The 13,381-nt window shown below is 42.2% G+C and overlaps 1 protein-coding gene across 17 annotated transcripts in view; it reads right to left on the bottom strand.

The window, feature by feature from the left end:
• ZNF462 (zinc finger protein 462) overlaps positions 1-13,381 on the bottom strand; it is a 199,808-nt gene that overhangs the window by 123,411 nt on the left and 63,016 nt on the right. Inside the window, exon 1 of one of the 17 annotated variants that reach the window (XM_039339101.1) lies at positions 9,151-9,832. The exons of the other annotated variants lie outside the window; for them this stretch is intronic. The gene's annotated coding sequence lies outside the window, so the exon portion shown is untranslated. Of the gene's footprint in view, positions 1-9,150; positions 9,833-13,381 lie in introns of those variants that run through there. 17 annotated transcript variants of the gene reach the window in all.

Below are 13,381 nucleotides of genomic sequence, written 5' to 3' on the forward strand. Positions count from 1 at the left end.
GAGAATTCAACGGGACTTCCCACCGAGTAAAAGTATACACAATCGTGTTGCCTGTCAAACACATCAAGCATTAAAACCTATGGGGAAAAAATATTTTTATTTTATAGCCTCTGCACACTAAATCTAACCCTGTTTTATGGCAAAACTACTTCATTAAAATTTTAAAAACCGAACCCTTCAGCCTAGGCTGGAGGGAAGCAAATATGCAGTTGGATACCTTCTATCTGAAATTTTCTACCCGCAGCTGTGCTTAATAGCAAATTAGAATAGCAGATGCTAATACATTTCCCAACAGCTCATTAATTATTTTAACCACCTAGGGCCATCACCAGTTTTACAATTTGGCCATATGTCTTGTGGGAGTTGGATGGAACAACAACGCAGTGCAAAGAAAAAAGAAAAAAAGAAAAAAAAGGAGGAATTAGAAAGAAAGGAAAACTAACAGAATACATTTTTTTGCATTTGGCCATGTGGCTAATATAACAAACTGACGGTTGGAATGAACGCTTCTATATATGAACTGGTAAGGGAAAGGAATCTAGATACTTGTTAATGCTGAATAGTACTATAAATCAAGAAATCCATTTCCTTCAAATATCAGGAGCTAGACACATATAGAGAGCCAGTTTGGTTTAGTTGCTAAGGTTAAAACACACAAGACTGTATATACTAATCCCGCCTGAGGCACAAAGCCAGCTGGGTGACCTTGGGCCAGTCGCTCTCTCTCAGCCCTAAGAAGAAGGCAATGGCAAACCACTTCCAAAAACGTCACCAGGAGGCAACATCCACATGAAAGGGGGAAAAAAGGCCTCAAACCCCAAAGGCACAGAGGAATTCACTTTTGAATACTTGCACATAAGCATCCTAATCTGCATGTGTATGCACGTTACAACATGTGTAGTAATACACTAGGATAAATTAGTCTGAAAATGTCAGAAGCAGCCCTCTAGAAAACAGATTGAAAATTATACACTATTAGTCAAGTTTATCAGCTAATTGTATAATTAATAAACTACTATGGTTTTCATGGCATAGATAAAAGGAAGTGCAACACCACATCAAAAGAGAAACCAAATAATTTTTAGAAATGTAGGGAGTGGCTATCCTGTAGCAAGCTCATTTGTCCAATTAAAAAAGGTGAAACATTTTTTTTCCTCTGTGGAATATGCCTCCTGAACATAAATGGAAAAATATTTTCACTTATAAATGGGTATGGCTGCTTTTGTTGAATTTGATTACCCCCAAATCTGCAATCTGAACCAACATCAATAATATTTGATCCACCACCCAACCTGGGTCCCTGCCTTCAACTATTTTATAAAACATTGTAGATAAGACAGGAAATTAGGATTATTCACTTCATGCTAGTGTCTGGTTTTCAAATACAAATATGAACATTTTCTGGAAAGGAATGTGTGTACTTTTGGATTCTGGAAGAAGTGACAAATGTAAGTATCTGTAGCAAAATCCAGTGAACAAATTTATGGATGTGTTCTTGCTGTACAATTCAGCATCTATAATATTTCCTGGATGTTAATAATTAGAATTTCATACAAAGGTAATGAAGTTGAGAGAAAATAGGCCACAACTTTTCCACACAGCAAAACACACAGTGACTTCAGATGTAGCTGCTGAAATTACTGAAAGGCTGAAAATTACCTCAGCTATCAAACTGTTGTTTTGTCTAATCACATCTAAAGCGTAATTGCTTGAAATCAGGCTTCATAACACCTATGCATTGCCAGTGGGAAGGCTGGCAACTTGGTACATTTGCTAAACCACCCAAACTTAAGTTGTATTTCAAGATTTAAGTCAATATAATGCCTCTCTTTCTATAGATCGTCTTTAAGGACACATCTCATGCTCTTAAATTGAGAGTTATGGAGTTAAGGAGTGATCCATCTCATCTAGTTGTATAATATATTTTGTGTATTCTTTGTTTTCTACTAATACAAGCTATGAAAAGGATAAAATAATATTACATAGATACACTTTGTTTTTACGTATATTTATTGCTTATCCTACAGAGAAAACGGAGAACTAAAACAAAAAGAAAAAAGAAAAAAATAGGGACTTTATGCACACACAAAAATACGGCAAGATGCATACAAATATAACTCCATTTTAAACAAATCAAACTTTGAAGGAGAATATTTGTAGCTCAGGATTGAAATGAGGGGTCTTTGGTGTTCTCTGAGCTTGGTTGTTCTCTTGCAGATGATTCATTACCCAAACTAGATAAACTACTTCTGAAAAAGTGTGCCAAAAATTGCAGGGACCTGTCCAAGCAATTTCTAAGAATCGGACATGATTGAATGGAAAAAGAAAAAAGTTTCAGTAAACTGACATTTTTCTGTGAAGAAATACTTGACTGATTGAGTCAAAGTAGGCTTTGAATGGAGAAGGAGGAGTGAAAGACGCCGACGGGATTTGAGGACCTGTAATAGAGAAACTCCCCGGAGCTCCACCAGCCATTGAAGGAGAAATGATTTCAGTGGCCGGAACTAGATCTTGAACCTGCATCTTCAGATCCTGTTCAAAAAGAGAAAGGTGATCCCGGTTGAATCCAAGTAAGGGACCCTCTCCTAGAGCCTGCTTAGGGGACCAAGCCCGTGCCAAGGGTGAGGGCCGTGGGCCCCCTGTCGTAGATGTAAGAGTGGGGGGAATAGAGGCAGGTTGGGCCTCCGCTGCACGCTGTTGGGCCTTGGAAAACTGTATTTCCAATGCCCTATGTCTGCTACGTGCCTGCTTTTCAGCCATCTTAGAGGCTCGTTTAGTCTTGGCCTTGACCTTTGCGGCTGCTTCTTGGTTGGGTGACTTGCGTTTCTTATTTCCACTGGAAGTGGAAGCCTGTGGAACAGTGTTATCCGCCATTTTGAATAAAAAAACAGTAGTTTTCCAGAAGATCTCTGAAGCTGTCCTGGTCTGCAGTCTACAGCCCACCTAGGTGGTACAGGCCTGCATGAGGGTTTGTGAAGTCCGGCCTGCCATTAAATGCAGAGTCACACAGTGTGATATAAGCCACGCTCCACCCAAGGGAGCTGCCCTCTCCCGTTTCAATTGTTCAGTGCCCTTGCTGATTTGTACTGTAAACAATTTATTTATTATTGTTATTTAATTTTATATTATTATTATTATTTTAATGGGTGACCCTCGTGTCTCACTTAGTGGTGGCTAGGACAGCAATTGCCAGTCCACTAGATGCAGACAGCGGGAACAGGCATTGTAAGAAACAGCCCAAATGTTTGTAGTACACAGTTAGAGCAATCTGGCAGGCAGGATCTGGAAGGTGTTTAACACTGTATGTGTGAAAACAGATAGCAATTGATCAATGCCAATGAACCCTCTATGCACAGATAAAGATGAAACAAGAGAAAGAGTGAAACCAGAGATTCCACTATCAGCCATGTGGTGGCTTAAAATGTCATCCGCGATCCTGGAAGTAAAGGGCCTGGGACGCAATGGTGGATAAGGAGCCCCTATATCCCCAACAAAGGTGAGGAAATCCTGTCCCTCGCTGTTCAAATTTCTAGGGAAGGTGTTCCTCCCCCCACTGACTGAGGGAGTGAACAGCAAAATTTTAATAGAACTCTGCTGGGAAGCAACGAACGCACGGTGAGCTTCAAAATGGCACCCGCGACGGCCATAGGAAAAGAAAGTGAAAGAAACCAAATCTGTGAACAAACAGCAGAAGAGGGACCGGCAGAATTAAGCAAAGCAAAGAGGAACCGGCAGAATTTACAAGTCAAAGGGAACCAGGAGAGGCTATAAAAGAAATTGTGCCAATCAGCTGAGCAGCAGGCGAATTTGCTGAAGGCAAGGAAAGCAAGCTGATAGCCAGTTAGTTCAGCACTGAGCCCAGTGCTGACTATTCAGCCAAGGGAATGAAGAATCCACGCAAAAGTAAGGCAAATACTACCTGTTCTAAGTCTTTTTCTCAAACCGGGAGCCAAAGTGCACACGTCTCTTCTGGGCTGAGACAAAAAAGAAACTGGGGCATGGTTCGGCCCAGCAGGGGCGTGGCAACTTTGATTCTTTGGTCTAACTGGGCTAGAGGACTTCTAATACCCATGTGTGGATTCTACATTCCTTCCATGCTGGAGAATCTCCATAGACAATAAAGATGCATTTGTTTTTCTCTACAAACCATAGTTGAATTCATTTCCATCTTTCTTTTCCTGGCTTCTCCTACCACACCAAAATTGGTCCCATTCTGTTCTGTTTTCAGAGAATTATCATACGGACACGCACTGAAACCTCTTTTTACATTATTTCTTTTCACTATTCTCTTGATTTGGAAAAAGTTATTTAACAAAGTCAGCATTCACAGGGATCTGCAGGCATTTGAAATATCTACAGAGCATAATATACATTGTTCCTTCTAGCATTCTTCTTTGAAATATGGATTTAGCGGAAGTCCTAGGTTTATTCAGTCCTACACCTTCAGTTCTTAGGAAAGTGTAGTAAAGACCACTTGTATACCTGTCTTCATATGCCTGTTATTACGAAAGATAGGACCTCCCATTTTGGAAACAGAAAAGTTGGATGTAACATGGGGAAAAGGTGCAGGGAACGCAAAAATTCAATTTACAAGCCTACTTTGGCTAAATTAATCAATTGTATCTTCTCAGAAAAATATCACAATAACAAAAAAACTTTACTGCAATGTTTTTTTTCTTCCGTTCAACCATATCCAATTCTTGGAAATTGCCTGAACAGGTCCCTCAAGTTTTTGGCACAATTTTTCAGAAGTAGTTTGTCATTGCCTCCTTCCTAGAGCTGAGAGAAAGTGGCTGACTTTCTGCCTAAGACAGAGCTAGGAATAATAGTCTCCCAGTTTCTAGTCTGATCAGTTAATCACTGCACAAAACTGGGTCTCACTGCAAATATTCATATAAATCCCAGGTAAGCTGTCTGCAATAGGTAAGACAGCAGTGAAATATAACAAAATCTAATGTTGATGCTGTAGGGAAACCTAGTTTAAATCACAAAAAAGAGGATTATCACCAGGATATGATGATGAAATATTATAGTTCACCAATCTTATTGCAGGTTTGTTTCAATGTTTTAGCAACTCAAAGCTCTGAAAAAGTTCAATATTTTAAGTTACAATAAATTAAGTCAGACATCTACCTCTCAACCTCTGGTGTTTTTTTTTTTTCAGTTGCTATATACTCTAACTGGAACAGTGCAGAAGAATTTCCTAATGGATAATGCCCAAAGCAAACAAAAATTAAAAGCAATTTTTAAAAAATAGTCAAATGAAGATACCATCAACACTGACCTGGCTCATTTTTACCAATGGTGTGTCAGCAGGAACAGAGAAAGAATGGTCTATGAAGTGGAAGAACAGCACAGCATGTACTTCCTTTAAACAATATTTCTAAGAGTTGTGCATTGCACAATAGATCACCTTTGTTAAACTAAAAGTGCTTCAGGACATATGAGACACTTTTTCCCTCAGCTGCAAAACAGTAAGGTGTATCATAAAAAACAAATGGAGTTGTAATACTAATTGCAGATATTACAAATGGATCCTTTTAAGGTTTATTACAAGTCGTGTTTGTTTTAAAAAAAAGAGTTGGCAAAATGTACAAGTGATCCTCAATTTACAACCACAACTGAGCCCCAAATTTCTATTGTTAAGTGAGTCAGTTAAGTGAATTTTGCCCCTTTTACGATCTTTCTTGACATAATTGTTAAGTGAATCACTGCCAGTTCTTAAGTTAGTAATTTAGTTGTTGAATGAATCTGGCTTCCTCATTGACTTTGCTTGTCAGAAGTTGCAAAAAGTGATCACATAAACCCAGGAACTACAAATGTCATAAATAGGAGTCGGTTGCCAAGCGGCTGAATTTTAATCATGTGACCATGGAGATGCTGCGATGGTCGTAAGTGTGAAAAATCGTCACAGGTCGCTTTTTTCAGCATTGTAAGTTCAAATGATCACTCTACCTTAGGGGTTCCCAACCCCTGGTCCGTGGGCCGGTCCAGCAACCTGCACTAATAAGCAAAGCCCCATCCGCGAGATGCTAGCAGCAAACAAAACCACGTACCCTCCGGTCCGTGGAAAAACCTCTCTCCACGGAACTGGTCCCTGATGCCCCAAAGGCTGGGGACCTCTGCTCTACCTAATTTGATCCATATTTGATAGAAGGTGGAAATCTACACCATTTGACCTGGTTCAGAAGCTCCTGCCTGCTTCTGAAGTTCTACAGCAGAGGCGGGGAATGATGGCCCCTTTATGACTTGTGGACTTCAACTCCCAGAATTCCTGAGCCAGCCATGACTGGCTCAGGAATTCTGGGAGTTGAAGTCCACAAGTCATAAAGGGGCCATCATTCCCCACCTCTGTTCTACAGCATGGGGTTTAGAGAAAAGGCCCCAGGGATCCCAAACTAGGCAGACTCTTTCACAGAAAGTGGAAGGAAGGCGACGAAATTGGAATTATTTACAAAAATAATGGAAGCATAAGCTCAAATGTCTTTGATTAATCAGTGAAGAGTTGCTCCAAAGAACATGAAATTAATTTCCTAGAGTCCTAAAATGAAGTTAAACAATGTGTATGTTCTCCTTGGCTATATTTCCAGTATCTGGCATCCATCAAAACATCAAAAAGTGTAGATTTTTCAGGCACAGAGACTGGCTAAAAGAACAATCATATAACACTGGCAGGAAAAAAAAGTTCATATTGATATGAATCAATAAATGGTTGAGATGTGGTTTTTTGCATAAGATTCCCCCCACCCCATCAAAGGTGCAAGGAAGACTTCTGAGTAAATGGAATTGCTAACAAAGTTATATTACATGTAAAGTGAGAGAAAAAAATATTTGATCCCCACCTAATTTTGTACGTTTGCCCACTGACAAAGAAATGATCAGTCTATAATTGTAATGGTAGGTTTATTTTAACAGTGAGAGACAGAATAACAACAAAAAAATCCAGAAAAACGCATTTCAAAAAAATTATAAATTGATTTGCATTTTAATGAGTGAAATAAGTATTTGATCCTCTATCAGTCAGCAAGATTCCTGGCTCCCAGGTGTCTTTTATACAGGCAATGAGCTGAGATTAGGAGCACTCTCTTAAATCAATCAGATTCCAAATTCTCCACCATGGCCAAGACCAAAGAGCTCTCCAAGGATGTCGGGGACAAGATTGTAGACCTACACAAGGCTAGAATGGGCTACAAGACTATCGCCAAGCAGCTTGGTGAGAAGGTGAGAACAGTTGGTGCAATTATTCGCAAATGGAAGAAACACAAAATAACTGTCAATCTCCCTCAGTCTGGGGCTCCATGCAAGATGTCACCTCATGGAGTTTCAATGATCATGAGAACGGTGAGGAATCAGCCCAGAACTACAAATGAGGATCATGTCAATGATCTCAAGGCAGCTGGGACCATAGTCACCAAGACAACAATTGGTAACACATTACACCGCGAAGAAGCTCCTACAAGTTCCCCCCTGTTCAAGAAAGGCCCGTCTGAAGTTTGCCAATGAACATCTGAATGATTCAGAGGAGAACTGGGTGAAAGTGTTGTGGTCAGATGAGACCAAAATTGAGCTGTTTGGCATCAACTCAACTTGCCATGTTTGGAGGAGGAGGAGGAATGCTGCCTATGACTCCAAGAACACTATCCCCACTGTCAAATATGGAGGTGGAAACCTTATGCTTTTGGGGTGTTTTTTGCTAAGGGGACAGGACAACTTCACCGCATTAAAGGGACGATGGAGGGGGCCATGCACTGTCAAATCTTGGGTGAGAACCTCCTTCCCTCAGCCAGGGTATTAAAAATGGTTCGTGGCTGGGTATCCCAGTATGACAGTGACCCAAAACACATGGCCAAGGCAACAAAGGAGTGGCTCAAGAAGCACATTAAGGTCCTGGAGTGGCCTAGCCAGTCTCTAGACTCTAATCCCATAGAAAATCTGTTGAGGGAGCTGAAGGTTCGAGCCTCTCAAAACCTTAATGACTTGGAGAGGATCTGCAAAGAGGAGTGGGACAAAATCCCTCCTGAGATGTGTGCAAACCTGGTGGCCAACTACAAGAAACACCAACAAAGGTTTTGCCACCAAGTACTAAGTCATGTTTTGCAAAGGGGTCAAATACTTATTTCACTCATTAAAATGCAAATCAATTTATAACTTTTTTAAAATGCGATTTTCTGGATTTTTTGTTGTTGTTATTCTGTCTTTCACTGTTAAAATAAACCTACTACTACAATTATAGACTGATCATTTCTTTGTCAGTGGACAAACATACAAAACCAGCAGAGGATCAAATATTTTTTTCCCCTCGCTGTATTTATTCTTTTTCCTTATTTAACAGAATAAAATAAAACAAGTATGAATTTTACTAATGCAACAAGGAACTGCAGGATTTAATCACATGTTTACAGAAGCAAAGGAGGAAAGAAGTAATACACCAAACCTTATATGGAGTTACAATAGCTCTCTGTGCATAATATCAAGGACATCTCTTTCAAATCTGTTCTTAACTGATCTTCCTGCCAATCAGACTAGAGTTATTTTCTATCCAAGGAAGCACTGTGGGCAGTTTCTTGTTGCAAAGATTGTTCTGCAACCATTTGGGATCCCATGTCAGATACTGTCGTATGTCCAGGCGTTATTACCCATCCTTACATTAAGACACAAATTCTTTCAATAAGGCAAGCTTGTTTTCTTTCATCTAGAACAAAGCTACTCTCCAAACAACAATGAAATTGAGTTTTAATGAATATTATAAAAGATATGCAGACAGTATATTTTGAAAACACAACAGATTTCTAAATGTTTTTGTTAATTCTGTCTTTATATCATACAATTTGGATAATACATCAAAACACAGAAAAAATCTGAACTACTCCAAAAGAAAAAAAAAATCACTCATAATCCCAATGAATCCACCAGGACTATTCATAAGGTATAATGTTGCCTACATTTCTTAAAAGTTATTCTCTTAAGTTCACTGAATTTTGCTTGAGGGTTTGCTATACGGAAATTTGCACCCTTGCATAGCAGTTTCTCTTCAATCTGGCAGAATTCTAAAAGATGGACCATGATATGAATAATAAGGTCTGCCCTTTCCCTAACTTTTTCCTCTTATTGCAGAACTGTAAAACTTAAATTTGGAATGATGGCACTTACTTTCTCTGAGTCTGTCCCACCATCCTCAGGAAAATAAATTTAAAAGTTTTTGTTTGCAATGTTCCTCTAACTTTGTTGAAAAAACTTCAGGAAGTTTTCCTTAAGTAGCTTCCAGATATATTAGTGTATAATTCCAAGGTATCTGGAAGACTGTAGCTTGGAGAGCCCAACTAAATTTCAAAAAAAAGAAAAAGAAAAAAAAAGAATGCAAAATTGAGATTTTAGAAACAGTAACACAGAATTAAAATTTAACAAAAATACTTTTATATGTAAAAAAGAATCATAGTAGTGTAGCTGATACATAATAAAGCCATCCTCAGAATGATTTAACTTCTGTAACTCTGGAATGAGTATGAGTGAGATAGAAAGGACCATTTTCATTTTTAATTAGACAATAATTTTAATAAACTAGAAATTTATTTATGGAATCTCCTTTGATTCAAATATGTTATATATGTTAATATGTAAATGTGTGTGTACCTGAGAGAAGGGAAAGAACATTAAAGATGGATTTCACTTTAATCATGATTGTTAACTTTGTACTCGCATTAATGTGTATTTCCTTCCAAGTCTCTTTAAATGGGGCGTTGGTCTTATCTGAACGCCTTTTCTCAGCGTGACGATGGAGAATCCACCAATGGGTTAACTTCGTCTTCTGCCTGTAGACTAGTCATCCAATTTTGCTCCGCCTCTCCTCCTGGGACCTCCCTGCCCCAGTCTCAACGAGGCGAAAGCTAGTTGGCTATGTTTTCTTGTGTTGACTCCATCCCCTCCCCTCACAGGACCTGACTGGCCCTTTTCTCCATCGTCACGCTGAGAAAAGGCATTCAGGTAAGACCAACGCCCCTTCTCCAGCGTGACGAGTGGAGAATCCACTAATGGGACATACCAAAGCCTCACTGTCCTTGTGGGTGGGATGCCATCTGGGCCTGTGTCCCATTCTCTGATACTATGCACTGGAGTACTCTCCTGCCAAAGGAGGCCTCCGCAGATGCGAATCTGTTTAATTTGTAGTGTCTTATAAAAGGGGAAGGCGACGTCCATGTCGCCGCTCTACATATTTCTTCAATCGAAGCCTGAGTTGCCCATGCTGCTGAGGTTGCAGCACTGTGCGTGGAATGTGCAGTGATTTGTCTGGGGACCATCAAGGATTGTCCCCTGTATGCCTCCACTATACACCTTTTAATCCATCTACTGATTGTTGATGCAGTGACCCTCCAACCTCTTGTGTGAGAATGGAAGGAGACAAACAGTGCTTCCGATCTACGGAAGGGTGCCATTTGCTTTATGTACTGCTTTAAAACTCTGTGAATGTCTAAGGTGTGCCACCTGCGCTCCAGTTCATGGAATGGTTCGGGGCAAAAATTTGGTAGCACCACCTCCTGTGCTCTGTGGAATAGGGAATTGGCCTTTGGAACGAAGGAGGGGTCCAAACGTAACACCACCCTGTCCGTGTGGAAGGTACAAAGGTCCTCCCTCACTGACAGGGCTGCTAGTTCTGAGATGCGTCTTGCTGAGGTAACAGCAACTAAGAAGGCGACCTTAAGGGTCAGGTACTATAGGTCACAGGTCCTGGCAGGCTCAAATGGAGGTAAAGTTATGGCCTGTAGGACCTTAGGTAGATCCCAGGAAGGGTATCTGTGTACCACAAGTGGCCTACTGTTAGATGCGCCCTTTACAAAGGATCACACTATTGGGTGTCTGGCTAAAGTTTCGGAGTTGCCGTAGGTAAGAATGGTTGATAGGGCAGCCACCTGTCTACGAATTGTGTTGGGTGCTAATCCCCTATCCAGACCTTCTGCTAGGTAGTCTAAGATATCTGGGATAGAGATGTTGCATGGGTCTAGATGTTGCCTGTTGCACCAACCGCAATAATTTTTCCAAGTGGAATCATAGATCCTGTTAGTTGTAGGCCTTCTAGAGGCCCGGAGAGTCTTAATGACTCTTTGTGAGAAGTTGTCTCTCTCTAGGAGACTCCGCTCAAGCGCCAGGCAGTCAATTGGAGCCACTGTGGGTCTGGATGTAGCAGAGACCCCTGGTTGAGGGAAATTTGGTCGTGTGGAATCCTCCACGGTGGAGGTGTAGATAGGTTTACAGATTGGCAAACCACAGCCGTCTTGGCCAGTGTGATGCAATGAGTATTATCACCGCTTGCTCCTGCAATATCTTCCTGATGGTTGCTTGTACCAAAGGAAGAGGTGGGAATGCATACAACAGTCCTTTCGGCCAGTGGCCTCGAAGTGCATCCGCTCTCTCTGCTCCTGGTGTCGGAAAACAAGAGAAGAATCTCAGAAGCTGAGTATTCTTTGGACTGGCAAACAGGTCCAACACTGCATGGCTGAATCTCTCTGCTGCCTCTCTGAAGAGAGCAGGGTGAAGGCTCCACTGAGTGGTCTATCGTTGTCCTGCTAAGGAAGTCTGCCTGGCAATTGGCTTCTCCTGAGATGTGCTTGGCCTTGATAGAGTCTAGGTTGTTTTCTGCCCAGGTTCCCAGCGCTTGTGCTTCGTTCATGAGGGCCCTGGATCGTGTGCCTCCTTGTCGGTTGACATGCACTTTGGCCACCACGTTGTCCGTGAGTATGAGCACGTGTCAATGCGCCACTGCACTGTGGAAGTGACAGAGGGCCAGGTGTATGGCTCTGAGTTTATGTTGTGCTTTAGGTCTTTCTTTGACCATTGACCCTGTGCTAGCTGTGATTGCAGGTGCGCTCCCCAGCCAAATAGGCTGGCATCCATTGTAAGGGTGACTCAGTTGGCTTCCCTGAACAAGTGTCCCTTCCCCATCGCTGGGGAGGACCACCGCTGGAGCAACCTCGGGACCTTTGGTGGAACCTTCACTCTTCAATTTGAGGAGCCTATCCCCTTTGAAACGGAAGTAGGAACCACTGGAGCTCTCTGGAGTGTAGCCTTGCCCAAGGTACGATTGCGAGGCATGACACCATCTTTCCTAGCAGCTGTGAGAGTGTAGCCAGCACTGAGGACCGTTTCCTTCAGATGAGCCTGACGAGGGTTCGAATGCTGCATTGACGGTCCTGAGAGAGATGGATCGTGCACTTTTGTGTGACTATGACCGCTCCCAGATGAAGAAGATGATTTGAGGGAACGGTCTGACTCTTCTGAAAGTTTACTGAGAACCCGTGGTCTTCAAGGGTTTTCAGAATCAGTGCCAGGTCTGACTGCGCTGTCTGGACCGATGAGGATTGGATGAGAATGTTGTCCAGATAGCATTGGATGCACACCGGAATTGTTCTCAAGTGCATGGCGATTGTTGCCAATACCTTTGTGAACACCCTGGGAGCTGAAGAAAGTCCAAAAGCTAGGGCACTGTATTGGAAGTGTTGACCCGTGTGGTAGAACCTGAGGAACCTCCGGTGATCCGGAAGTATGGGAATGTGAAGGTAGGCCTCCGTCAAATCTATGGACGTCAGAAGGTCCCCCTTCCTGATGCTTGCTAATATCGAGTGAAGGGTTTGCATTTTTTGCACTCCAGGTGTCTGTTCAGACTCTTTAGGTCTAGTATTGCTCTCAACTCCCCCCCCCCCGAATTCTTTGGGATTATGAATAGGATGGAATAGAATCCTTGTCCCCACTGATCTCTTTCTACTGGTTCTATAGTAGAAAGTCCAGGAGGTGTTGGATGGCCTCCTTGGAGAGATTCTTCTTGATCAGATCTTTTGGAGATGGGCAAGGAATGAACTGGTTCGGGGGTGTTGAGAGGAATTCTAGGGATAGGCCGAATCTGATGGTATTTAGGACCCAGAGGTCCGTGGTGGTGGCTTGCCATTTTTGAGCAAAAAGGGCTAGCCGGCCACCAATGGGGGGGCCCCCGGGGCATCACTTGGATCTGTGGTAGGGACGCCCCCCGGCTCCTCGAAAGGGCCGCCTTGCTTGGGCCTGTTGTCTGAACCTGTCCCTGTTATTGTTTCTCTCACCTTGACGGTCCAACCTGGGCTGATAGGGACAGGAAAAAGTCCCCTGATCTGTGCCTGCATCAGGTCAGAAGGCTGGTCTGCGGGAATAGGAGAGAGTTCTCCTCTCCGTCCTCTTTGTCAGGTGGGCCAGGATCTTGCGTTTGTCCTTATTTTCAATTAGATAAGGGTCAAGCACCTTGCCAAAGAGCCGGCTGCCCTTATAGGGTGACGCCGCTAAACGCCACTTAGCCTTCATGTCCGCTCTCCAATGCTTGAGCCACAGCAATCTGCGTGCACCAGTGTTGTACGTTATTGCTCTG

The sequence above is a fragment of the Crotalus tigris genome, unplaced genomic scaffold (assembly GCF_016545835.1).
Source record: "Crotalus tigris isolate CLP2741 ecotype Arizona unplaced genomic scaffold, ASM1654583v1 scf7180000017729.2337069, whole genome shotgun sequence".
Lineage (NCBI taxonomy): Eukaryota > Metazoa > Chordata > Lepidosauria > Squamata > Viperidae > Crotalus > Crotalus tigris.